Here is a 25839-nt window from a genome sequence, read left to right as displayed (position 1 = left end):
CCCAAAGCATCTTAAATGATTAAGAGAATTTTAAGACCAACTGCTCATTTCATAGAGGGTGTAACAGAATTTGCTCCGTGTCATGTTTCAGGTGACAACAGAACTCAGGACTAGAGGTTGGGTCTTTTGTGTCCAAGTCATTTTTATTATATGCCACCTCTTGCATAAAAATTTGCTTCGTTACAAATTAAAGGTGGCTTAAAAAGGTATCTCTGAACACGCCATCCTTGTATTTAACAAAATTGCCCCACCCAGGTTAAAGTCTGGAATTCTCTTCCAAATTTTCCTTATTTGGACATGCTGAATCAAACCGGCCACTCACACGTACAAAGAGTATGCTTGTTGACTTTGAAGAACTGAAAACATTTTGTTCCTCATTGCTGGGGAGCACTGGCCTGGCAGACCTGATATGCTGGGTAGCTCTGGGCAAGAAAGACACATTAGACCTGTTTGCGTCCAAACTTGTCATCTGTAAGGTACGGGACAACACAGGATGTTATAAAGCCTTCGCCAAAACTTCAGTTGGGAGATTTAATGGAATCCACAGGCAGGGGAGGGGTGAGGGTAGCGGGGGGTGGGGGGTGGGGGATCAAGGGTGGGGAGATGGGCTGCTGCTTCTGTTCCTAGTAGTATTTCTTATATCAGGCCATTCCCCATCTGTAAGGCCTTCTGTTTGCCTCCCGCATGACCCCTACCCTGCCCATGCTGGAGGGCCCAGGTGAAGCTGTACCCCCTCCACCAAGTTGGCTCTGATCACCGCTGTATGCACCACTAATTATTTCTCAGAACAGCATTATTTCCTGAACTCCTTAGTCATTCACTAAGCTTATCATGTTATTTTGGAATATTTCTTTTGACATTTTGCTCATTTTGCCCCTAAATGTTATCTTTAGAGAGCAGATCAGCAAAGAAGAAAGGATATAGACGTTAAGGACACATTTGTTGACTTGGTTTGAATCCTGCCCTGGGGCCCCTGCTTTGCAGAACTCCAGGGGCCAGGAGGCAATATGGCAGCGCTGCCTGGCCCTATCACTTTGAAGGAAACTTCTCCGGCCAGCTCAAGTCATCTGTGGAATGCAATTGGGGCAGGTGTGAATAAGCACACTGTGTTAGTTTTCTATTGCTGCTGCAACAAATTACCACAAGCTTAGTACCTTAAAACACCACCCCTTTCTTACCTTACAGTTCTGGAAGTCAGAAGTCTAATGGGTCAGCAAGGCTGGTATCTTCAGGAGGCTCCAGGGGGAATCCACCTCCTTGTTTTCTCTAGCTTCTAGAGGCTGCCTGCATTCCTTGGCTCGTGGCCCCACATCACTCCAGCCTCTGTTTCCTTTGTCATATCTCTGTTGCTCTGACTCTGACCTTCTTATCTACCTGTCCTAAGGCCCTTTGATATTACCTGGGACGCACCCAGATAATCCAGGACAATCTCCCCATCTCAAGATTTTTTTAACTGAATCACTTCTGCCAGGTTCTCCCCCACCCCCTTTTTTTCCTTTTGAGCTAACATATTCACAGGGATTAGAACATGGACATCTTTGGGGGGACATTATTCTGCCTCCCACTTATATGCTTTTTGGATACCAGTTTCCATATCTGTAAAATGGAGCTGCTACTCTCTGCCTTACAGGGCTATTGAGGCGATTAAACAAGATAATTTGTGTGTGTAAATCCCCAGCCTGGCATGGTGGAGGTGGTCAATTCTGGTCAGTTTCTTCTCTTCTGAGTGGGTTTTTGTGAGGTGGAGGCCAGGCATTGTGACTTCTACCTCTTTCTAACCCTTTAGTTTCTAGCCAGTCCCAGGGTCTGGAGGAGGAAATCAGCAAGTATAGTAATTACCTTGATCGATGACAATGTCTTGCATCTAACTCATAAGGTCACTAAAATGGTTGATTGTTGTTTTGTTAGCAAGGGGTGAGGGCCATCTCATTAAATGCTGTCATTTATCAGATCCAAAATAGAAACTTGGATTCTTCTTCTACACTTTTACCTAATTACCCTGAACACTAGTGGAGGAGAGGAATTAGTTGACAATACGATTTAAGGAAAAAAAAATCTTGCTGTCATGGACTTTTCTCCTTGGTCTGGAAACTTCTTGGTTTCCTAGGGTGCAGCTGACTGCTCGCTCTGCAACTGAAAAATCTCTCAAAGGGCCCTGTCCAGTTAGGTCACACAAAGCCAGGCTTATTATTTAGAGAGCACACAATGCCCCCTCACATGGGGCACAGAGAGGAAAGAATTTTTTTTAAGCCAATTCCAGTCCCTTGGAGCTGCAAACTGCCCTCGGGGCAAAGAAGCCTGCAGGATAATTGGGAGGAGTCTGGCAGGAGAAAACCCATCCACGGGAAGTGAAAGCTGCATCTCTCTTTATATATATCGAGGGATGCCATGCCACTTTTTAAGCATTCCCCTCTGGGACAAACCTGTATGTCAAGATAAACAATTAAATAATATGCAAGGGCCAAATCAGGAAAATTGCAGCCTCAGCCCGAGACAACAATGCAGGGAAACATCAGCCGTCTGCCATAGCGAAGGTGTGGAGACAGGTTCCGAAGATTCTGCAAGAGAACTGGGTCAGGGAGTGGAATAGGCTTCAGGCCCCCCAAAACTTGGTACGTTCATGCTTTCTCAAGATAATAAGGTGGAAAGCGACCTTACATCATCTCTCTATCAAACCAGAGTGCAGCTGCCCCAGGATCCCTGACACAGTCGTGGATAATGTGTCTAGGGAATGGAGTGAGAAAGAAACCAGAGACCAGACCCCAAAACCATGAGAGGGAGGGTCGTGAGAGGAGGGCAGACCATTAGAGGGAACACTTCTGCCCTTAGAGCTGTATGGGGGCCGCAAGGAGAGGATTCTGCATGTTGTCATCCCTGGAGCGCCATCCTGGGTTTCCATGCCATCGTGCCTAAGCGCCAAGGGATGGTCAGGGGAACATACATGGTCACAACACTCTGAACAACTAGCACATAGGGGTTGAACTTGTCTAAGGGACTTTTGGGGGATAAGGGGGAAGCATTATTTGTATAGTATGTGACCACAGTATAGAATTCACAGTCCTGTGTGAAGGCATGGACAGAACTGAATGATCTTAGTGTCTCGTCTTTTTGCTGGACAGGGCAGGCCAGCAGGGTCTGGGGACACGGGCTGGCCGAGGTGGCATTCTTAAGAGCCTGGAGCAAATCCCAGCAATAACACCCAGGAACATAGTCCACTGGTGCCTGGGGCAGGCCGCCAGAACCAGCGTCAGGTTACTAAGGTCGTATTAGGCAAGAGAAGAGTGGGTCAGGTGAGCATGCAAGAGCATCCGGGGCCCTAAGGAGCTAATGAGCCCTGGGTGAGAGCCGAGGTCGGAAAGCATGGTCCAAAGGAGACTCCTGGGTGCCGTCTGCAGGGGATCCTGGCACCCGTATCTGGGGGCTCCCTGACAGCATCTGTATTTAGGGCACCCACATCTTAGGGCTTAAGGGCATAGCTCAGGAGTAGAGGATAAGAAATGTTTTGCACAGACTGACGCTTCTGAAAAACTGAGATACACTCAATCTTTAAGATCAACATTAGGAAGTACAAATCAGGCTAACCAGGGAGTCATACTTTGGATCCCTTTGCCACAAAATCGAAGGTGGTCTTTGAGTCTGGCCTCGTCTAATAATTCCTCTATCAGGCCAGCTGCGCCCTACAGAGAGCTCTTAGGTATATGTTCCCACACAGAGGGCTTTCTACTTTCTTGGGTAGGGTGGAAGCAAATCCCACTCTGAGAAGCCCCACTGGGGGTCTCAGTGTTGGATTACAACCCAGGGAAGCTTGATGTTCATACACTGTGATAGAGGAGAGATACCAGATTTAGCAAATAAAAATATAGGACGCTCAGTTAAATTTGAATTTCAGAAAAACAGTGAATAAATTTCTTAGCATACATATATCCCAAACATTGCATGGAACATACTTATACTGAAAATTATTTGTTCTTTTTCTGAAATTCAAGTTAAACTAGGCACGCTGTGTTTTCTCTGGCCACACTGTCCTGGAGGCCCCTATAGAACAGCTGGCCCGAGACAAGCCCAGGTATGGGGCCAAAGCCAACCAGGCAGGTGTCTTCGCTCGGTTCAACCTCTACCAAAGGTCCATTTGTAAGGCCAGATCCTGAGTCAGCAGAACAGGCTCAGGTATTTAGTAAAATATGACTTGCCACTAGAAGTTCTTCGTATTTGGTTTGCAGTCCACTCTTGGACATGCCCCTTGTCCATGTGCCTCGCCCACGCGGGTAACTATACACAACCAGAGCTACCTTGGAGATACTGACCGAGCCCGACACGGGCACAGCGCACGCACTCCCATCGGCTCGTGGCTTTCAGAAAGCTTGCTGATGTCTTTCTTTTTCTTCTGTCCTGAACTCTCCATAGGAAAATCCACTGAGGGAGAAAGCCATGACTGCTCTCCCTGGGCCAGAAATTCTAGGCTGAGATGACCCAGGGGTAGCAGGCAGGCTTGACAATCTGTCAGTTTCTGGGAAGTGTTACTCGTCAATCACTCATTGCTGCTAAACTGCAGAAACTAATTTTCTTTGTATCAGACTTGATTGGCTCCTGATGCAGTGATAGCTCAGTTTCTGGAATGTCTGCTGGGAAATGGGCACTACCCTGTCCCCTTGGTCATAGGGAAATCATTAAGTCAGCCCAAGGATTTGGCTTCTTGTTCTTCCCATCTGAGACGAAACCTCTGGGCCCTCTCCAAATTCTTTGTATTACTTTTATGCTCTGATCTCATTTTGGCTGTGGCCACATTTACAACTTCTTTCTGTTCTTTGAATGTGCTATGATCATTCCTCCAAAAGGGCATCTGGAATGTTTTTTCCCCCCAGTCTCCCTACAGCTGCTCCGCATGACCTCCTCCCTGGCCTTCCAGTCTAATCCCTCTCTACTACCTCATTGGCTTAAAAAACAAAAACTAAAACAAAAACAACCCATAACACTTACCACTAATGTTATTTTCCAGTGTTTGTTCATTTATTTATTCTGTATCCCTCCTCTGGAATGGAAGCCCCCAATCTTAGCGTGGCACCTGGTGCAGAGTGAGTGCCCTGTAGAGGTTGAGAAGCAGTGAGTGGCTGGACAGGAGGGGCATGAAGAGTTTCCCCTACCGTGCCTTTTCTCATGCTGGGGCAGGTCCTCTTGTAGTTCCTCTCACCTTCTACCACACCTACAAGCAGAGAGAATAACCCCTGGAGGGCCTTGCTCTGATTGTTTTACACATATAGATAAAAAAACAAAAACAAAAACACAACTGGAACTTGGTCCTCCGCTGTATGGAGATAAAAACAGAGTAGTATTGTATTCAAGAAGAATGTGTGTAATAACAGTAATCTGAAAATAATGATATCTATGAGGTCCTGGCAAAGCCACCCAGGAAAAGAAAAACAATAGACGAGAAAGCTTCAGGGAGTCAGGAGGCCACCTTTCAGCATCAGACTGGCCTGGAATCAGATTCAGATAAACTGGTTTCATCAACTCTAGACTCAGTGGTCCACGTCCTTTTTTATTCCCAGTGCCAATTGCACATTCTCCAGATAATGGCAAGGTATTGGCTCTCTTTCAAAACATTCAACCCTGCAGAGGAAGAATGAAAAGGATTCCTTGTCAGCTTCTTAAGGTCTGAACACAAAAAATAGCTCCCTTCCTGGGCCTGCCCAGTGGGCTTCCTTTTTCCTCTGGTCCCTAGAAAGAGCTACTGGCTGGACCAGTATTTCTCAAAGAAAATACCCACATCAGGATTATTTAAAATGCAGATTTCTGGGACTCACCAGAGACCTAGTGACTCTAAGCTCCTGGCAGCGCCCAGGAATCTGCATTTTAAATGACTCCATACCTTGAGGATTCTTAGGCACACTTGGGTGTAAGGGTCCCTGGTTTCATCTGGTCCTGTGGCCCTCACCCTATCCTGCTGCCTGTATTATCACCTGGCGTCCTCCATGGGAGCATCTCTCCTTCCCCATGCAATTCTAAGGGCCAGGGAGACATTTGACATTTCTTTCTTGTCTGCTTTAGCGCTGAATTCACTACAGGTGTTCAAAAAGATATTTATTGAGTGAAAGACCTGAACTAATTTTCCTTTGCCTTGAACTTGTTCAAAGAAACTTCCCCCAAGAGGATTGGATCATGAATTTGACAATTTGATGTTTAAGACAAATTGATGTCTGTGTGTGTGTCTGTGTGTGTGTGTGTGAGAGAATCTTGCTCTCCCAAAAAAATGTTTTATGTCAGAGGCCCCCCTTTGTCTGAAGAAAGACAACAAGGTACATGTTGCTGGGCAAAATTGTCTCACCCAAAAGGTAGAGGCAGTTTTTGCCCTTTCCTGGAACCGTTGTGTGAAAAGATGCGTGAAGGTTTCAGAGTAAGGGGCCCTAGGGGATTAGGTGGACAGGAGCCCAGTGTGGTTGAGGGGGAACGAGAAGGTCTCAGTGTGTGCAAATAGAGTCAATTGTTTTGAAGTCCAGAGCCCAGCTCAAGGTACCGGAGTGTCTAAGCCCAGAGAGCCGAGCACCCAAGGGTGGGGTGGCCTGGGCAGATGGGTTCTAAAGGAGCTAGAGGTCCTGGCCATGGCCTCGCGGGGAGTGAAAAGGAGGCCAACAGGACAGTGCTGGGCCCCTGGTGGGGAGGGAACAGTGGCAGAGAAAAGGCCCGAGGGGGTGATGGTGGAGGGCACTGAGGGCAAGCCTTGCCTCTTTGCTTGTCTTCTCAGAGTTGCTCCTGAGGTAAAGCCCATGGTGAGGCCGCATCGCCAACGTGAAGACTGGGAGCAGCAGGGGTGAGGAGGAGGAAGGCGGAGGTTGGAACACTCAGAGCTGGATCGCTCTTACTTAGTTCGCCCTCCCTCTGGAAGTAGGACTCAGATGCACAGGCGCCTGCACGTCCCGCTCCGTCGTCCCGGGGAGAGGATGCTCACGCCCTCACAGGCAGGGCAGGGGTTAGAAGGCGCTTTCACCGACCGAGGCACCGTCTGCTCCTCCAGGGTGTTTTCTCTTTGCTGGTTCTCCCTCTCCCTCCTTCCTTTCCTAGACTCCCCTTCCTGACAGACACTTATGTGGGTGAAGGAGCTCTTAGTCCCCCTTGCTTTTCTAGCCTTGCTTTTCGGAACTCCCCAAGTTACTCCCACTTCTCCCCACATGACTTGCGTTCCTGCCTCCTCGTTTTTCTGCTCACTGGCGTTCCAATATCAAGCCGCCTCTGCCTCCTGATGAGGCCCTCTCTTTCTGTCGGCGGCACCTTCATCTTCCCATCACCCTGGCTTGAACAATAGGCTCAGCCTTGCCTCCTCCTTCTTTCTTCCCCTAAGTTGTTGGGAGTTTTGGGGGGCGGGATGCATTTTCATCCATCTCATGACAGTCTTTGTCTTGAAGTCCTGAGGCTGCAAGTGGAAATGGACATGGTGTAAGCTTGAGGTCGGTCATATTTCAGGCTGGACTGTCTCAAGGAGAGTCTGTGCTCACACCGAACTGCCCACTATAGAGGAGGCGAGGTGATGAGGGGCACCACGGTCTATGCAAAATACTCACCTGCTTAAAACTTTGCATGCAGAGACATGTTTTCCATTGCTCTTGGTATGAGTGCAAACTTCCTATTTGGGCGTTCAAGGCCCTATGTGATCTGGCTCAGTGCACCTCTCCAGGTCATCTCTTGTCCCTCTGGAAGGATGCTTTGTGCTCTAGCCATTCTGAATGTTCCATGTTTTTTTCTAACAGAACCTGATCATTTAAGATGTTTGGTTTTGTCCTCTTAGTAATGGGGTTCCATCAGCACTTTTAAAAGCTGAAGAAGTGAGGGTAACTTGAGTAAGTTTATATTTTAGAAAGATCAAGCTGGTCTGAGGTTGGAGGACAAATGAGAAGGAAGAGAAGCATTAGAATAATGGGGCCGGACTTTACCCTGAGGGTAATGAGGGAGCCGTGGGTGTGTTTTAAGCAGAGTGGTGAAATAATAATACCCATTTGTTAGATGACTCTGGCTATAGGATAAAGCGTGGATTTGAGGGTGACTGACTGGGTGTGAGAATGTGGAAAGTCAAGGATGATGCCTCAGTGTCTAGCCTGGCCAAATGGTAGATGGTAGTGCCATTCAATAATACAGGGGTCGAGGAATGAAGAACAGGTGGGGTGGGAGGTAACAAATTTGTTTGTTTTTGAATATAATGAGTTTGAGGTAGCTTTGGGACAAGTAGAATTGTCCAGAAATCTGTTCAAGAGGGAGAACTGGGCTCGAGCTATAGATTGGAATCATTAAAGGATATAAATGGTCAAGTCCAGAGAACGTGTTTATTGAAAGCAAGGAGGGTCTTGGGTTGAATCCCAAGACACCTCAGCATTTAAGAGATGAGAAACCCACCAAGAAGGCTGAAAAGAAGAGGTCCATGAGGTAGGGGAAGATGACCAGGGTGTGATGTCATGGAAACTGAGGGAAGAGGCTGTTTCTAGGGCCCCATCGGCAATGTCCAATGCTGCTGAATTTCCCATGAGAGGGAGACAGAGAAGGATTTGTTGGCATTGGTAGGAAGCAGGCAGTTGGCGATATGACTAAGAGGGGCTTCTGTGGGCGGTGAGGTCAGAGGCTGGTTGCAGTGGGTTGAAGAGTGAGTAGGAGTTGAGGAGGTGGAGATAAATACAAAAATACATTTTGTTTTTAAAGAAGTCTGATTGTGAAAGAGAGGAGAGGAGAGGCCAGTGGCTTGAGTGATGGTTGAAAAATGACATTAGAACACATTGAAGTGTGTTTACCAGTTAATATGAAGGATCCAGTAGAGAGGGCACGTGCACCACTGAGGGCCCAGGCAGCAATGGTGGGAAGTGCAAGGAGTTCCACCTGACAACTCTTTTTACTTTGAGAAGAAGGAAGCAAGCTCCTGCTAAGGGTGGGGGGACAGGTGTGGCCAGCCAGGTTTGAGGGGAGCATGGGAGGTTTAAATAGCTGCGTGGCGGCACCAGAGAGCTCCTGCATGAAGCCCCGTCTCTGGGCAGTGCAGAGGCTCGGGTGAGTCCCAGGGACATTTCCGTACTCTTTCTATGTGGGTGTGAGCTCCTTCCCCCTCATACACACACGGGTCTTGCATGATCTGTGCCTCTCCGAGGGCACCCACCTCTTCCTAACTCTTCATACAGTTATTTAGGGCCTCTTAGCTCTCCTATGAGGCTGTCTGTTGTAAGCTCCACAAAGGCCGGCTTTGTCTTTCTATTACTCACAACCCTGTGACAGTGCATGGCACATAGAAGGGGATCAAAATGCATTTGTAGAATAAATGAGTGTGGCCTGACCCTGTAGAAAGCAGGACAGTTACTCTGTGAGCTGGCCAGTCTATCTTTAGAAAGCAGGGATGTATCTGCTGTCCTCTGGGGGTGGACATGGAGCTGGACATACAGGTTTAGGACTCATTAGAGTGTATAAATGACCAAGTTCAGAGAAACTTGACTCCGATGCCCTATTCCCGTTCAGATGCTCCAAAGTTCACCACACCCAGTTATTGAATTCCAGGAATCTTAGAGCATCATTCTCAACCCTACCAGACACAGCACCGTCTTTCCTTAAAATAGATTTTGTAACTCCCATTTTACTTTCTCAAGGTGAAATTCATTGATAACATAAGCCACCTTTTCCATATATTTAAAAAATCAATATAATGCCTTAAGTAATATAATGTCATAGAGAGGAGAAATAAAAGGAAAATCATTTGTAATTAAAAAAAATGCTTTTCCGGTGCTTTTTCATACCTAACATAGAAGAGGGCATCTTAAACTTTTATGTGAATCTAAGTTATCTGGGGGTCTTAATACAGTGCAGACCCAGATTCAGTAGATCCAGGGTGGGGCCTGAGATCCTTCCTCTAACAAGGGTGTTGGTAGATGCAGATGCTGCTGGTTTGTGGAGCACCCCTCGAACAGCAAGGAACTGGGGCTCATAAGGAAGTACCCAGGCGCTTTCCTCATCTTATTACCAATGTATTTGGATTTGAAAGAGGTAGAACCACATCTAACTGAATATTGACACTTTCTTTAGAGTGACATTTTGAAACAAGACAGATATATGTATATAAAATCATCATGAATGTGACAGTTTCAAAGGCAGATTTATACATGTCCTATGGGTGACTCAAATACCATGATATGATTTGGGGAAATGGTGACTAACTCTGGGAAAAGTTTTGGACAGTGTTTTGCTGTGACTGTCTCATACATTCAATAATGTCTGCAGCTCTGTCCCTGCCCAGTAAATGCTGGTGGTGCTTCGCAGTCATCGACACAACCAAAAACATGCCCTCAAGCTTCACAATTCCCCCACTGAGAACCACTGACCTCCAGGGACTGAGGAAGAAGAGTGACAGTGGACAGTGGATGGAGGCTTCCTGAGTTGCATGAGAAGTCATGGCCCGGAGCAGAAGGTGTGTTTCCCTGGGAAGGAGTCACAGCCAGATTGCCTCCACTAAGCCGAGTGTGCAAATCTGTGATTGCTGAGTGGACAGAAATGGCTCGTGTTCTGTATCACAAAGACAGAAGCTGCTTTCCTAGGATAAGACATTTTCAAGATGCTGTCTGAGATATTATCATACATCTTTCTAGGCACAAAATAGTGCCAGTGGTGTTTCTACTCTAAAGGTCAGATGAGGCCCAGGTTGTGGCCATGTTGTTCTTGTTTATCCTGGAGGAGAGGGAAAAGTAGATTGGGTAGGCCTGGCTCCTCCTGGCTACCAGCTACTTCTCTGGCTTCTGGTGTCAAGCCTCTTCACATTCACTCTGTTTGTTAATTTGGCTTTGATTTTGCTTTTGTGGTTTCTGGAAGTTTTTGAGGTCTCAGGGTCTCATATACTGTTCTCTGTGCCTAGGATGTTCTTCTGCTTTCTTAGCCAGTGTAAATGACCCTTCTTCAGGGAAGCCTTCTTGGACCCCCAAGACCAGGTCACAGATGGGCCTTCCTTTCATGCTCTCATATCTCTCCTAACTTCTCCTTTATAGCTCCAACCACAGTATTAACTACGCAGTGTTTCCTACTCAAAGCCAGCCTTCCCTTCCACCTGTGAGTGAGTTCCACGTCCAAGAACAGTGCTTGACACGAGCAGACGGTCAGCACTTGTTTGATGAACGCATGCAATTAAGTTACAAAAGATCATGACCTTTGCCTTGCATTCTTGGCTTGCCCACTTTGATGAAGCAAGTTTCCATATTGGAGACACCCAAGTGGCAAGGAACTGGGGGCACCTTCTGGTCAGTGTCCATCCAGGAACTTGGTCCCTCGAGAAAATGAGGGCTTGGGACTGAGCTTGGAAGTAGATCTTTCCTTGGATGAGCCTTCAAGGGAGACCACAGACTCTGGGCTGACTCTTCCACTGCAGCCTTGTGAGGGGCTGGGAAGCAGAGGACCCAGCTATGCCATACACGGTTTCGGACCCCCAGAAATCATGAGATCATAAATGTGTGTTGTTACGGAAAGAGCCCAGATGTCCATCGACAGATGAATGGATAAAGTAGATATGATATATATATATATGGGAGTATTACTCAGTTATCCAAAAAAAAATGAAATCTTGCCATTTACAACAACATGGATGGAACTAGAGGGTATTACGCTAAGCGAAATAAGCCAACCAGAGAAAGACAATTCTCATATGATCTCACTCATATGTGGAATATAAGAAACAAAACAGAGGATCATAGGGGAAGGGAGGGAAAAATAAAATAAGATGAAATCAGAGAGGGAGACAAACCATAAGAGACTCTTAACTCTAGGAAACAAACTGAGGGTTGCTAGAGGGGAGGTGCGGGGGGATGGGGCAACTGGGTGATGGGCATTAGGGAGGGCACATGATGTAATGAGCACTGGGTGTTATATACAACTGATGAACCATTGAACTCTACCTCTGAAACTAATAATACACTGTATGTTAATTAATTGAGTTTAAATAAAATAAAATAAAATTTTTTAAAAAATGTGTGTTGTTTTCAGCTACTAAGTTTTGGAGTAATCTCTTATACCACAGTAGATAACTATTACACAGTCTGAGCATTCATTCATAAGCCTTTTGCATGATCTGGACATTCTGAGCAGGACTGGGGAAGGAAGTGTCCCAAAGTATCAAGATTAAGCCTATAATCTCTGTAGCTCTTAGCTCTCACAGGGCTTTTTTTTTTTTTTCCAGACCACATAAGCAAACTGAATAGAAGGCCTGTTGGCTTCCTGAAAAGCTAGTTTAAAGCAAATGACCTTACCTTTGACCTTTCTCAACACTACCTCTTCACCCTCTTAGGATCCAGTGTTCTAATAAGATAAATTCCAAAACCCAACCTGCATCTTTTCCGACAAGGCATGAATTCTCCAACTGCACAAACAACCCCGCCCTTTTGCCTAGTGACCAGTGACGGCATGCTCATGTGATAATGCCCCCGAAATGAATAATTTATGGTTTATGAGTACACTTCATGAATATACAGGATGCCATATAAAATAACATAAATGTTTCCTAATAGAATTAATACACTTTCCAAGCAGTTCAGCTTGAGGCAATTATTGCACTTTCTGGGAGATACAAATTACTTTGCCCTCAGCCTCATGCCAAATAACCCCCCAAAGACACACACTAATTACCCAGAAATACACTGCCTGCCATAGCTCATTGACTAATTGACAATCAGTTTAAAACCTCAGCAAAATATCTTAAAACTTAGGCGTCGCATTTAGCAAGGAAACCAATTTTGTTTATCTCCCCATTTTGGTCTGCCTCATTGGCAAAGTTGTAGCTGGTTTATAAGTAATGAATGAGCAGGCTTATTATCATGATCAATGGCAAAGGAACAGCATTCCATCATACCATATAGCATTTCCATCTCTCGTTTCTGTGATTCTATTAAGAACAATTACCAATATCATATCCGTTAATATGGTACAGAAATAGAATGCAACCATGTATGCAACAGTTATGGCTCAGGCGGTCTGTGAGGCTCGGGGTACAGATGTCACCATCTCCTTTCTCTCGCACTTTGAAGATTGGCCTTTCCACGCTCTGTGCCCTCTACCTTCTGATCCAAACACATGCACCCACCGAGTTCGTGCTGTACCTACATGCATTCTTCCCACAGAAGTCAGCTCTGGGCAAGAGCCAAGTCCTCGGGAATGATTCCTCACTATAGCCTTCCTATGTACAAGTCACTGTTAGCGACCTCACTTCTTGATGAAGTGTATGCATCTCACTCCTCTCGAGTCTTCTTTCAAATCATCTGCATTGTTCCAAGGAGTTGACATGTTACTTCAAAACTGTTTCTGGATTTTCCTGGGACAGGCCAATCTTGTAAGGAAAGTGTATCCAAATTCCAAACAACTGATTTGTAATTAAATACCTGGGACATGACCAGTTCACACATTGGAGCTGGCGAGTATGGGTGGCGTGGAGCGCGTCTGTAGGAGCCTAGGGCTATCGGAGGGGCCATTGTGAGATTGTTAGACTCGCGTTTCGTCTGGTTGCAGCCACAGAAGAGTCAAACCAGAGCGGCTTGAACAACTAGGAGATTATTTTCCTCACAGAACAAGACTTCCCCAGGCAAGCAGTCAGGGACCGGCGTTGTGGCTCATCCACAGCATCAAAGACCCCACTCCTTTGATTTTTCTCCTCTTCCACCTTTGCATATGGCTGGTTGCTCCCGGCTCTGGAAGTGAGCGCTGAGGAAGTGGGCAGGGATCTGCACCAGCTGTGTCCAGTGCTTCTATCAGGAAAGCGCAAGCTCTGCCCTAAACACTCATCGGACTTCAGCTTAGGTGTCGTTAGCTAAAACAGTGTCCCATGGGCCACTCGTGGCTGGAATGGGGGCCTGGAAAGAATATTTAGCAGGGCACAGTGCTTTCCTTAATAAATCAGGGTTTTCTTAGCAAGGGGTACATGGATATAGGGATGGGGAGAGATGAATGAGTTTGTCATAACTGGGGAAGTTCTGAGAGAAGAAGGGATAGTTAAGCTGGAATGTGGGGGATGGGTACGATGTTTGTAGGAGACGGGGGAGGAAAAGGGACATTTGGTAAAGCTGTAGTGAGTCACTTTGCAAAAGGAAGTAATAATAGTGGCATGTCTAAGAGACTGTGGGAACATTGCTCCAAGAAATTTTGTTCTGAGGGGCGCCTGGGTGGCTCAGTTGTTAAGCGCGTCTGCCTTCGGCTCGGGTCGTGGTCTCAGGGTCCTGGGATCGGGCCCCGCATCGGGGTCCCTGCTCAGTGGGAAGCCTGCTTCTCCCTCTCCTACTCCCCCTGCTTGTGTTCCTTCTCTCGCGTTGTCTCTCTCTGTCAAATAAATAAATAAAATCTTAAAAAAAAAAGAAATTTTGTTTTGAGCACTTGGAAAAAAGCCCAGTGAGGTGTGTCCAGTTCTGGGAGGAACCTTCCACCCTCCCTGCCCCCAGCATATCCGCCATCATGCTCAAGTCTGGAGCCTCCCTGGTCAGGTTCAAGCAGCCTTTCTGATCAAGAAGAATGAAATGTTAAGGGGATGCTGCTCCCTGCACTTTGATCTTTCGTCGAAGCCAGTCATTCTCGACATTGGCTACACATTGGATTTACTTGGGAGTTGTTGTAAAAATCCCCATACCAAGGCCATCGCCATTCCCCAGACCAATTAAGTCAGACTCTGTGGGTGGGGTCAATGGTATGCTGGTAAAAGTTTAATAACTGGCTCTCTAGAAAAAAACAATACATGTATATATATATACATAAATTTATTATAAATTTTATTGATATGAATGTTGTGTAGCCTACCACTTACAAATAATAAAATATACAATACTCTTTATTACAGAATGTTCTTTAGCCCATTGATTCTCAGATAATGCTTTCCTTTTTTTTTTTTTTCCCTGAGCTCTTGTGTCTGTAGTTAACTTATGGCTGTGATTCAACTGTGATTTCACAAAATCAGACTGCTAATGAATGCTTGGTCACTGTCCAAACTCACCCATTGACTCATGGGTAGAGTTCCAGCATGAGTGTTAGTTGAATTTTCATTTACATTGACAAATAAGACGAACACGAAACAGTAAAGATGTATGTTGGAACTTCACCTGTTCACTGATGACACGAGAGAATTCTTTGCTGATGGGGTCAAAGTTTTCAAATACTGGAGGAATATTTCCTCAATTTTCTGTGCCATGTGCCATGTAACAGTTACAGATAGGATATGCTTTTAAGTTTAATTTGTGTTATTAACATCTTACCCATCACTTTCTTAAGTCTAGACCAGGTGTTGGCAAGTTTTCCAGTAAAGAACCAGATAGTGAATATTTTACACTTTGTGGACCACAAATGGTCTCTTTGTCCCTGCCCCTCCCCCTTAAAACAATCCTTTAAAAATGTGAAATCTGGTGAGTCCTGCAGAAACAGACTGCAGGCCAGATTTGACCTGGGTGCTATGGTTTTCCTACCCCTCATCTGGACATTAACACAGCAAATCAAGCCCTGATTTACAGAATTTGCTGATTCCTGTGGTGTACATATTCCATAAGCCACCAATGTGACAGCACAGAATGAAGCGCTGGGAAGAGATGCACGGTGGCACATCATTACGTCGTGTTTCTGCCACTCACGGACAATGGCCAACCTCAAGAGCACACATAGTAGTAAAATAATCAGAAAACGATAAATTTTGAGTATTTGTTACCTTTATTTTTAATAAGACTTATGTAATTGTATGCTTATATAATCTATTTTTGAGTAGTGGCTGTGTTTAACCAGTGGCTCTGGAAATGTAACAGTTTCTGTGAGCTGGGAAGAACTGGCTCTAATACACCACTAGATGAGATTCAGGCATCCCTTTATGGGGAGAGGGTATTTTTTAATAGACTTTATATTTTAGAGCTGTTTTAGGGCCGTAGTAATATTGAGCAGAAGGTACAGAGATCGCCTGTCTACTCTGTACCCCCACCTGTGCATAGTCTTCCTTTCATTATCAACACCCCCCACCAGACTGGTGCATTTGTTATGGTTGATGAACCTACACTGACACCTCGTTATCACCCAGAGTCCACGGTTTACAGCAGGGCTCACTCTCAGTGTTATACATTCTGTGGGTTGGACAAATTCATAATGACACATACCCACCATTATAGTATCATATAGAGTAGTTTCACTGCCCTAAAAATCCTCTGTGCTCTGCCTGTTTACCCCTCCCCGCCTCTGCACAACCCCTGGTAACCACTGATTTGTTTACTGTCTCCATAGTTTTGCCTTTTCTAGAAAGTCATATGGTGGGACTCACACCATATGTAGCGTCTTCTTTCACTTAGTCATCTGTATTCCCTCTCTGCCTTTCCCGGTAGCAAACTCCTGAGTTATCGCTGCCCTGCCGGCCTACCCAAGCCCACCGTGGTCGCCTGCTCTAACTGACCGCCCTGGCTACTTTTCTGCCTACACAAGTAAGTCATCAGCCTCAGTCTTGACTATTTACTTGCCGCTCAAGGGCTGCATTCCCTCATCTTCCTCCTGGAACTAGTGCCTGGCACACAGTCCATACACAGTAGACAGCAGAAGAACGAGCTTTTTGAGGACAATCGAGGCTCCACCATGGCTCCATAGGCAGGTGGGCAGGTGAGTCCAGGTCTTGGAGGGCTTTTGTGAAAGTCATTGACCTATTTGATCTCAGATCCATCATGCGCCTTTCCTGCTTTGAACCTCGAGACACTGACCTCCTCAGAGCTTCCGTGTCACCTGGCTTCTGAGATAGTGTAGTGTGTGGAAGATTCGAGAACAACTGGACAAAAGGAGCTGGGATATCCCTCACCCTTTCTTCCTGCGTTGGGCAGTGTCACGGCAGTGGCTGTGCCCTGTCCCACACTCCAGCTCCTGCTTAGCCGTGCTGTCTACAATCTTAGCCTCCCAGACAGCCCTGGCTCTGGGGCTCTTCCCTTCGTTTCTCCAGCTGCAGCACTGGCTACCACTTGTGCTCATCTGTGATTGTCTTACCATCCCTTTCACCTCTTTCACTATCTTTGTAACAACTCCCCTGCATTCAATTCCTTCGCTTGAAGTCCTTTCTTAATAGGACCTTGTCAGATTCAGCTTGACGTGCTTGGCTGAGGATTCTGGGCTTCATGCTTTGTGGAAGTTGGTAGGACACCACTGGAGGTTTCTAAGGAGGAAATGGATATGATCACATGGAAGAAATGGATGTTTTAGGAGAGGTAGAGGGAAGGGACTACAGCTGCTAGGGACCCCTTAGAAGATATGTAGATAGACTTTATGTGTCTGTGGATACTCTACAACTGTACACAAAGTTTTGTGTATATGTGTGTAAGTGTGAGTGCATTTTTTCTGGGGGGAGAGCCCATGCCTTTCATCACATTCTCTATGAGATTCTAAATATGTTAAGAACTGCTGGATTAAAAGCAGGGAGACCAGTTAGGAAGCTAAGTACTTGAGTGTGTCCCTGAGGGTTCTGGCAAAAAATAGCATTCACCTGAGAATGTTCCCGTGGCAGCCTTAAAGAAGGGACTACATTCAGAAGTGTGGTCAGGGCTAGGTGAATGAGCAAGAGATGTTGGGGCACCAAGAGATTAGCAATAGTAGGAAGCTATTAGCCCCCTAGGACTACAGGCAAGGGGATGAAACTGAATGATGGGTGCTCATGACAGCTGGAGCCCTGGAGGAGAGGCCACTCTGTGGGACAGGAGTGCTGGAGAGATCAGCCTCTTCAGAAATGGGGAATCAGAGCAGGGAGCCAGAAAGGAAGGCACCTGCTGGCCTCTCTCCTCCCACTCTCTGACTGACCATAATCAAGGCCTCCCCAAGGTCTCTAACCACCAAAGGAGCCTGGGTGGTGGGTCAGCAGGGCCAAAGCAGGGCAGCAGGTGTGGGGAAATGGATGGAGTGCGACAGAGCAGTGTCCCAGCAAATAACCAACACAGAGAGCATGTTTCTTAGAACTTCTAGAATTGTCTAGGAAGGGAATCGACATAAGTCATGTTTGGTAGCTCTGGGCACCACCATTCTCCGATACCTGAATTTTTCTTCTCATCAGACTCTCCTACACTAAGTTGGCCTTACCCAGTGACACCAGATAAAGAGAAGCAAAATATAGAGGATTTTGTTGTTGTTAACTTTGTCCTTCCACCACCGCTTACAAGCTCGTTGACATTGGAAGTCACAAAATGTCCCCGAGCCTCCCTCATCCATAAAGTCTGGAAGTTGCATTTGATGTTTTCTGTGGTGCCTTCTGGCTTGAAAGTTTAATGGTGCCGTAAGGGCGGGGTGGTGGGGGGGAGAAGCTTTGGCTTCCTTCTTATGAAGGGCATTTAGTGTTCTGGCTCCTTCCAAATAGGTGAGCAACCCTCCCTTGCCTGCCATCATCTGCAAAGCCTGGAGACTAGCAAAGGCAGCAGCACCCGTGTCCCTTCAAGGAGCCGAGTGCAGGCTATTAGCATTTTATCGACTTTGGCTCCGCTGTTAGTTTTTAGGATTCATAGTGAGATGCTTTCCTATATGTTTTCGTCAAAGTGTTCCCCGGGCTGAAGGAGCATAATTTGGAAGACGGGTTTGCATTCTAGTCTGTGTTCTAGACAGACCTCATATAAAGAAACACCCCCAGCAGCCCTGCTTACCACGGGGGTGGAGGGACTGGGGAGAGTCACTGAAGGGAGCTTGCTTTTGTACGCATTTCAGAGATTTAATTTTATCAGCTGATGCAAATGATCTGTTCCACAAATGTAAAACAAAAGGACAAGAAAATGATCCCTGTGTCAACATCAGGATGTCTGACTTAAAATCCCATTCAAATAACTCCCTAAAAATGATCAGACACTGAATACATTATTTTTCTGACTTTGACAAAACCAGTCCGCACAAAGCAGCAACCCCAAGAGGCTACGGATAAACCAACCACGTTAAAACTTCAGCATTTTCATGTCAGTCACAGAATTTCTTAAGGGCCAACTCACTGTTTAAGGACTAATGTGTTTGGAGAGGGGGAAAAAAATCGTACTGTGTTATTAGGCAGAATCCCCTTTATATACAGGGATTGGATCAGTTTGACCCTGATTGTGCTGCCTGCTTTATTGTCCTACATCAAACACAGGGCCCTGGGCATCATCTTAAGGAAGGGCTGATTGAACTGTCGGCCTGACACTTGTCAGCTGTGGATAATACGGGTTTCAGTCCGTCATGCTCACACATAAATGAACCATGACAGAGATAGACTGTTGAATAGAAAAAGCAGTTTTACTGTGGATAACCTTTCTTGAATCAATGCAACAAATAATAAAGTCTGAAAAAGGGGACATGGGCCTTAGGAAAGCAGTGACGTTTGGAACCAAATGGTTATTATCTTTTCGGGCCGTCAAAAATTGCGCATTTATCAAAGCATGTGAGTGAGAAAAAAGGGAGAAACGCTATGATCATCATAAAAACAGTGGCAGTTGAGGCCATGCGGTCTTCAATACGGTATCACATAACAAAACCCCGGTCCAGCTCGCCAGGCTTAAGAAAGGAGGCATCCGTGTGTGCACCAAACGGACTCCACAATTGTTCGTAGAAAATGGTGGCACACATCTTCATTAACCCAGCAGAAAAAGAATCAGAAACTCTTTATTTCTCTAAAACATTTCTCTCTTTTTTATTTAAAAAAGAAAAGAACTCCCAGTAGAAATTGTGGAAACTCTACGTTTCAATCAAGACAGTCAAAAGAATGATTTGAATTTACAGGCCTGTAATTGGAACAAATTGGAGACAAAAGAAGAGCGCTCGGTGAGGCCACGTGGTGTGGCCACAGTGCTACTGTGTACAGTATGCTCGGGGAAAAAAAATCATGTTTCTTTAAAGCAAAGCTCACTCCACCGCAAGCTCCAAGCAATTTGCATAAATGTCTCTACCATGATTTTTTTTTTTATTTATGGGCCCTAAGTTTCTAATTAAATACTAATTAATACTATCACCAGAATTGTCTCCCATCCCCAGCTCTTCATAGCTTTGTCACTTTGATTAATGCACAGCCATTTATTAACTTATTTAACAAGCCGGGGTGCCTCATGACAAACTAGATTAAATTATCCTCATAACAGTCTCATTACTGAAAAAAAGGGAGTTTTAAACTTAATAAAAATTATCCTCAATAATGTTAAAGCTTTTTCACCGCACCCTTAAAAGATAGAAATAGGTTTCTTGTTTGATTTATAATATATGGAGTTGTATAAAGCATCCATTAATAAAATTTATAAGTTCATTTAAGCTTGCACATTACAGTAGTGCTGTAGCCTTGGGTGCTTATTATTTAACTTTTGCTGTAGTTATGAAGATAATTAATGTCCTGACCAGACAGGGACTAAAATACCCACTAGAATGAGATAATTAGAGACATAAATAATGTTTAGGTTCTCGTGTGCTGCTTTTTAAATTAATTGTTTTGTTTTCCACCCAAACTTGGTAAAGAAGAAAGTAAGAGTTTACCAAGGAACTGTACGGTGAGATTTTTTTTTTTTTTTTTTTCCCCTCGCTGGATCCAGAAATGCTAAGAAGCCTCACAGTTTCTGGCCTGGAGGAGGGAGTGGGTGTGGGGGGCGGGGGTGGGGTGGGGATTCAGCTCTTCCCGGGGAAACGTTGGGCCCTCGTTGCTCTCTGGCTCCCCCCAGTGGCCAGGTCCTGGAGGCAAGCGCACCTTGCCGCCCTGCCCCGATGATTAGTGGCCCCGGGAAGCCGAAGGGGGTGAGTCAGAAATGAGAACTGAAGGAAATCTCTTCATTAAGCGGTGGTGTGAGCTTCTCATCTTCGTCAGGCTCGGAGGAGGAGAGCCCCAGAGGGAGCTGAACAAGCCTATGGCAGCAAATCTTTCATGCTGACGGGGCAGAACGCAGGAAGCCGTGGCACCCGCCTTGCTGGTCTCGAAACAAATATGTGTCAATGTACTAAAACAGACATGGAGCCCTGCCCCTCAGTGGGGGTGTGTTACCACAGGGATTCAGCATGTTCTGTGGGCTCTTTCTGTTCTAGTTTTCAGTTTCTTGCTAAAATAGCACCCTCATCGAGAATCCTAGGTCGTCTGGTGTGAGGACAGTGGAAATGCACGTACTGATGGCAAAGAGTTTGCTAGTTAAGCTTCTTTTTGGTCTGGGGTGTCCTGAGTCTTGGGGTCAGGGTGTTGGAAGGGGGCACGAGCTCCCTGGCTGCACATAGAGAGGGGACACCTGGGATGGACACCAGTTCACCATTTCCAGAGCCCTTTGACACATATCCTTAGTCCCACCGGAATCCTGTGAGACCAGAGGGAGGGCCTATTACTGGGGCTGCGGAGGGGTCACGTGGCGCTTTGGCTCCACACACTGGCCTGTGGGTTACTCCATCCCTGGGAAGGGCACCTGGCTCCTTTCTTTCTGGTTTCTGGTCTCCCTTCTGCATTTCTGCATCTCACCTCCGTTCCTTCTCTCTTGTGCCCTCCTTCTCCCTCTCACCTTTCCCTTTTATCCTTGATTCTGAGCAGAGATAACAATAGCTCTCCTTGTTCACATACAAAAATAGCTCACTTGTCAGAGCTGCACGGGGACCGGTGCCACAGAAACTCGGTGAGTGGAAGAACGGTTCAGAGAATTTTCTTTGGGTTTAGAGTGCTTTGTGGCCATAGTCATCTCCAGTTCACACCCCATCCCCAGGAGGTAAGTGGATGGCAAACGTCCCTATTATTTATATCCCTTGTTTAGCATTGATTAAGACTTCCGACTTTGCAAGTCTATTAGTAGAGACCTATTAGTAGACGTGGCTTTGGCCCAAAATAGATCAACATGAGGCCAGATCTCAGGTCCCTGATTGACTTGGTTTCCTCCTGGCAACTTTGAGTTCAATATACTAAGTCCCTGACTTGCCCAGCATTCATTTTGGGCAAGTGAGCCCAATTAAATTAAGCAGGGCCTCTAAGAACCTCACAAGAGGTCATAGATAAATTAAAATAAGGTATGGTAAGGGAGGAGCTCGAGGTCAGCACAAGAGAGTGAAAGCCCAGTGGGTCTTCTTCCTGCCTGGGCCCTTCCATTTGTGTCTCCACGGGCTTTATTATGATGGCCTGAGGAGTGGAGTGGCAGAAGGGGGTTGGTGGCGAGATGGAGAGGGGCTGGGGACGAAGGCTGCATGGTTGGGAAGAACAGAGGAGAAGTAACCGTTTTCAGGGGTTCTCAAACTTCAATGGGCAAAACAATGCAGACTCTCTGGCTCCAGCTTCAGAGTTTCTGAATCAATCTCCCCGAGGCCCAGGAATCTGCATTCCTCATAGATCTGTGACTCTGATGTAGGGGTCAGTCCATGGACCCCAGGTTATAAAACATTGGCCGAAGAAGGGGAGAAACAGAAGATGGAAGAACTGACAGGAGGGGAGGGAATTTTGCCCGAATCATCTTTACCCCTCTGAGAAAGTGCCGTCGTCATCGTGTGTCCTTCGAAAGACCCCGCTTCCCTGGGATTCCATCTCCAGGTGGCAGGTGGCAAGCAGGGGACAGGGAAGGGGTAGAGTGCCGAAGGTTCCCTAACAAGAGGACAGTTGGGTCACAGGCACATCTCCTGGGCCCTGGGCAGCACCTCTGCTCAGCGCTTACCTAGCAGTCATGCTTACATCCACACCACTCCCCCATTTTGCATCCACTGAGGCCGCTCCTTTAAAATTACTTGTCACTCTCCTGTCCACCTCTTCCTTCTGATAATGAGGGAGTCCTTCCGTGAGGGGGCGTCTAAGGGAAATGGGGCTGCACTGGGGCCCTGGGCCCAGGCTGCTCCAAGCATCTAGGGAAAGTGAAGACGGGCTGGAGGGGCCCTCTGGCCTGCCTCCATAGCAGCCCGCTGGACCAGGCAAGGTGAGAAACGGGCTTCAGTTAAGTTGCCTGAGGCACACGGGGCCTCAGTCGGGCTGGGGTCCGCTGTGGAGCGTCTGGCTTCGGAAGGTCAGTCTGTCATTTGGGTCGGGGTGCAGACAGGTGCTATGAGAGCAAGGGATCCTCACACGGCTTCTGAACTGAGCATGCGCCCAGCTGGGCCCTGCTGCCCCGCGGGGCTTTGTCGATGTGCTCTTCACGCCTTCACCACAGTGCAGCCAGAGCGCTGGGCATGGCACCTGCGTACACTGTTGAGCATGACAAACACGACAAATGCTAGGGGGTCCCAGGCTAGTGCCAGGCACCGTGCTAGGGGCTGGTGATACAAAGATGAAGCACGTTTTCTTGCCAGTGGGCTTGATTCTACCCCTTGAGGCTCTCAGTGCTGTTGCCCTGAGGAGAAAGGCTAACTCTGGAGAGGTCACCGGGGACCCCGCTGGTCCCCCAGCACCGTGCAGCCATCTGGCAGAGAATGGGGCACTCGTGGCTAGGTGGGTTCAGGCTTGGTTGGCAGGGCGGATGTGAGGGTGGGAAAAGAGTGACAGGACTTAGGACCGTGGTTCCCAAACTGGGGTGTGCACACCTCCAGGGGCTGTGAAAGACAGGCCACTAGGGATGCGTAGGGAACACTGGAGCTCTTCCTAGACTGGTTGTTTGAAATCTTGTCATTTATGCCGTTTTATTTTTGTGGAATGTTTTAAAATGAAGAAATGTCAGCCCAGTAGTAAAATGTATGCAATTTACGAAGGAAGAATGAAAGGGAGGGAGGGCGGGAGGCCTGTCAGAGAGAGGTGGTCGGTTCTATTTCTTGTCTCACCGTTGGATGTGTGTTATGAAATAAATTCACAGGCCATTGGTTTAGAGCATTGTCAAAGGAGTGGCCGAAGTTCTGGGTCCTGGAGTCTAGGCTGGAAGGGGAAGGAAGCAAAACCATGAGGATGCTGAGAGAATGGGGAACGTGGAAAGAATGGGGGATGGCCAAGCTCGAGCAGATGGAACATCAGAGTTAGTGGAATAAAGGGAACAAGGTCTCAGGAGAGGGAGGTGTGATCAGAGAGCCTCAGGTGGGATGAGGCAGGCGATTCAGAAGCCGGCTTGTACCCAGGGCAGGGAAGGAAGGAAGGGGATGTGGTGTGGTGGATGTGTGGTCCACATGGATATTTAAGTGCCTGAGTTGATGGCAGATTGAACGCTAGAAACAAAGATGGTGCGCCACCCGCGTGCCATTAGGAGGTCTGGGGGTCGTGGTGGGCAGCCGAGTGGCACAGGGAGAGGAGGGATTTACGAGTAAGGGTCTCTCTGAGGAGAAGGGAGGACACAGCTCTGGGAGTCTGGGAGGAGTGGAGAGGGATGAGTGGTACCAGTGGACAGAGCGCGGCTTCAAAGGAAACAGGAACAAAGAAGAAAGTTCCCTGCCCCCAGGCTAAAGCTGAGGGGGGTTGCTCACCAAGGAACAGAGGTTCCAGGGGGCACTGGACAAGCTCTGGAATGAGGGCTGCGGTAGGGGTAGGTGTAGAGGAGAAGGTGGGAGCAGGCTGGAGGTGCGCTTGCGGGAGCAGGTGCAAGGCTGCCCACACGGCTCAAGGCTTGCCCTTCCCCACCGCGCGTGTGCTGTTTTCACAGCTCTGTTCGGTGGGTTGTGGAATAAACTTTGAAATCATAGCTGGCATTTAAAAAAAAAGGAAGATGCGAATGTCTTTCTGTTCAAAAACACGGAATGTTACCTGTGAGCGGGTAAGTGACATGCTTTGAACCTCTTGTAACAGTTCATTAGTGGTGATAACGTGCCATTTGAGGGATTAGAACATGCCACCTCCATGTCACCTCCACACGCTCTGCCCATGCCAGGATCCTCCTCCTTGTCGGGGTCTCCGAAACAACTTCGGCTCCATTTCACACGGCGGCAGCGGCAGCAGCCTGGCGGCCCTGACTCCCTTAGTAGGGCCAACAGTGCCTTTCTCCACCTGAGCCACAAAATCTCCGAGCAAAGCATCACAACCAACTTCGGAATGGTTTTGCCTAACGTTCTCAGCTGTTGAGGGTCCTTCTGTTGTTCTTGGCCAGGTTGTTGCAGACATTTTGAATATTTTCAAAAATAATTTCCCTATCGGTTTTTAAAATCCTGATTCGTTGGAGTTCGTGCGTCTAAAGACGGAATACCCTGAAACCAGCCACCTCCTAGAAAGATGCCTTCTTCAAAATGGGCTATCTTGGCATCCAGTGCCTCTGGGATGTTTTCGCTCGTTCATTCACTCCACCTCACTTGTCCCGGCAGCCTGCAGCATGGCTCTTGTATGTGAACAATCACCATATGTTCATTCAACTCTTCCTCTTCGTACCTGCTAGTAGCAGCCTTTCTGGGATACATTTTTGAGTTTGTGACTCGTCACCTTTCCCTTTCAAGAGTGTGGCGTCATCTTTGTTCTCAATGACTTCTACTTTTCTGAGGCTGAATATCTTCAAGATTTAGGGTCAGTCCCTCTCCAAACACCTGCAAATGCCTTTAAAAATGAGTCCGTTCCAGGGTATAGTTTTTCTTTTATGATACCAAATTTATTCATAATACATTATGCAGGTGTTTTGATGGGAATCCAGAAACATCTTGAGACACCATATTTCTCTGAAATGTGAGAATTTAAGACCATTGCTGTTCCAACAAGTCTTGTGTATAGAGCTTTTTATTGCATTCATTTGCATTATTTTGTTCACTTCTCAGAACTCTGTCAATTAGCAACAGCTTGATCTTGCAGATGAGAATGGAACACAGAAAACTCACCCAAAGTCACATACTTGGAAGATGGTGGAGCCAGGACTAGACCCAGTGTTCTCTCTACTAGATCATTCTGCCTTTCAGAATTAAAGACAGATCAGACAATAAGATCATTCAAAATCTGGCACATGACAGGTTAGAGCTGGAAGGGACCCTTCTCAGTATCTTATTCAACCCCCACCTTCCTAGACATTCAATAGATGTATCTAATTAGGAAAAATGCAA

The 25839-nt window shown here is 46.8% G+C and overlaps 1 long non-coding RNA gene across 2 annotated transcripts in view; it reads left to right on the top strand.

The window, feature by feature from the left end:
• LOC118522109 (uncharacterized) overlaps positions 1 to 25839 on the top strand; it is a 273431-nt gene that overhangs the window by 33749 nt on the left and 213843 nt on the right. The gene's annotated exons all lie outside the window — the stretch shown is intronic.

Source organism: Halichoerus grypus, chromosome 2 (assembly GCF_964656455.1).
Source record: "Halichoerus grypus chromosome 2, mHalGry1.hap1.1, whole genome shotgun sequence".
NCBI classification, from domain to species: domain Eukaryota; kingdom Metazoa; phylum Chordata; class Mammalia; order Carnivora; family Phocidae; genus Halichoerus; species Halichoerus grypus.
Note: the sequence above shows the minus strand (reverse complement) of the source record. Positions and strands in the feature narration are given on the sequence as shown.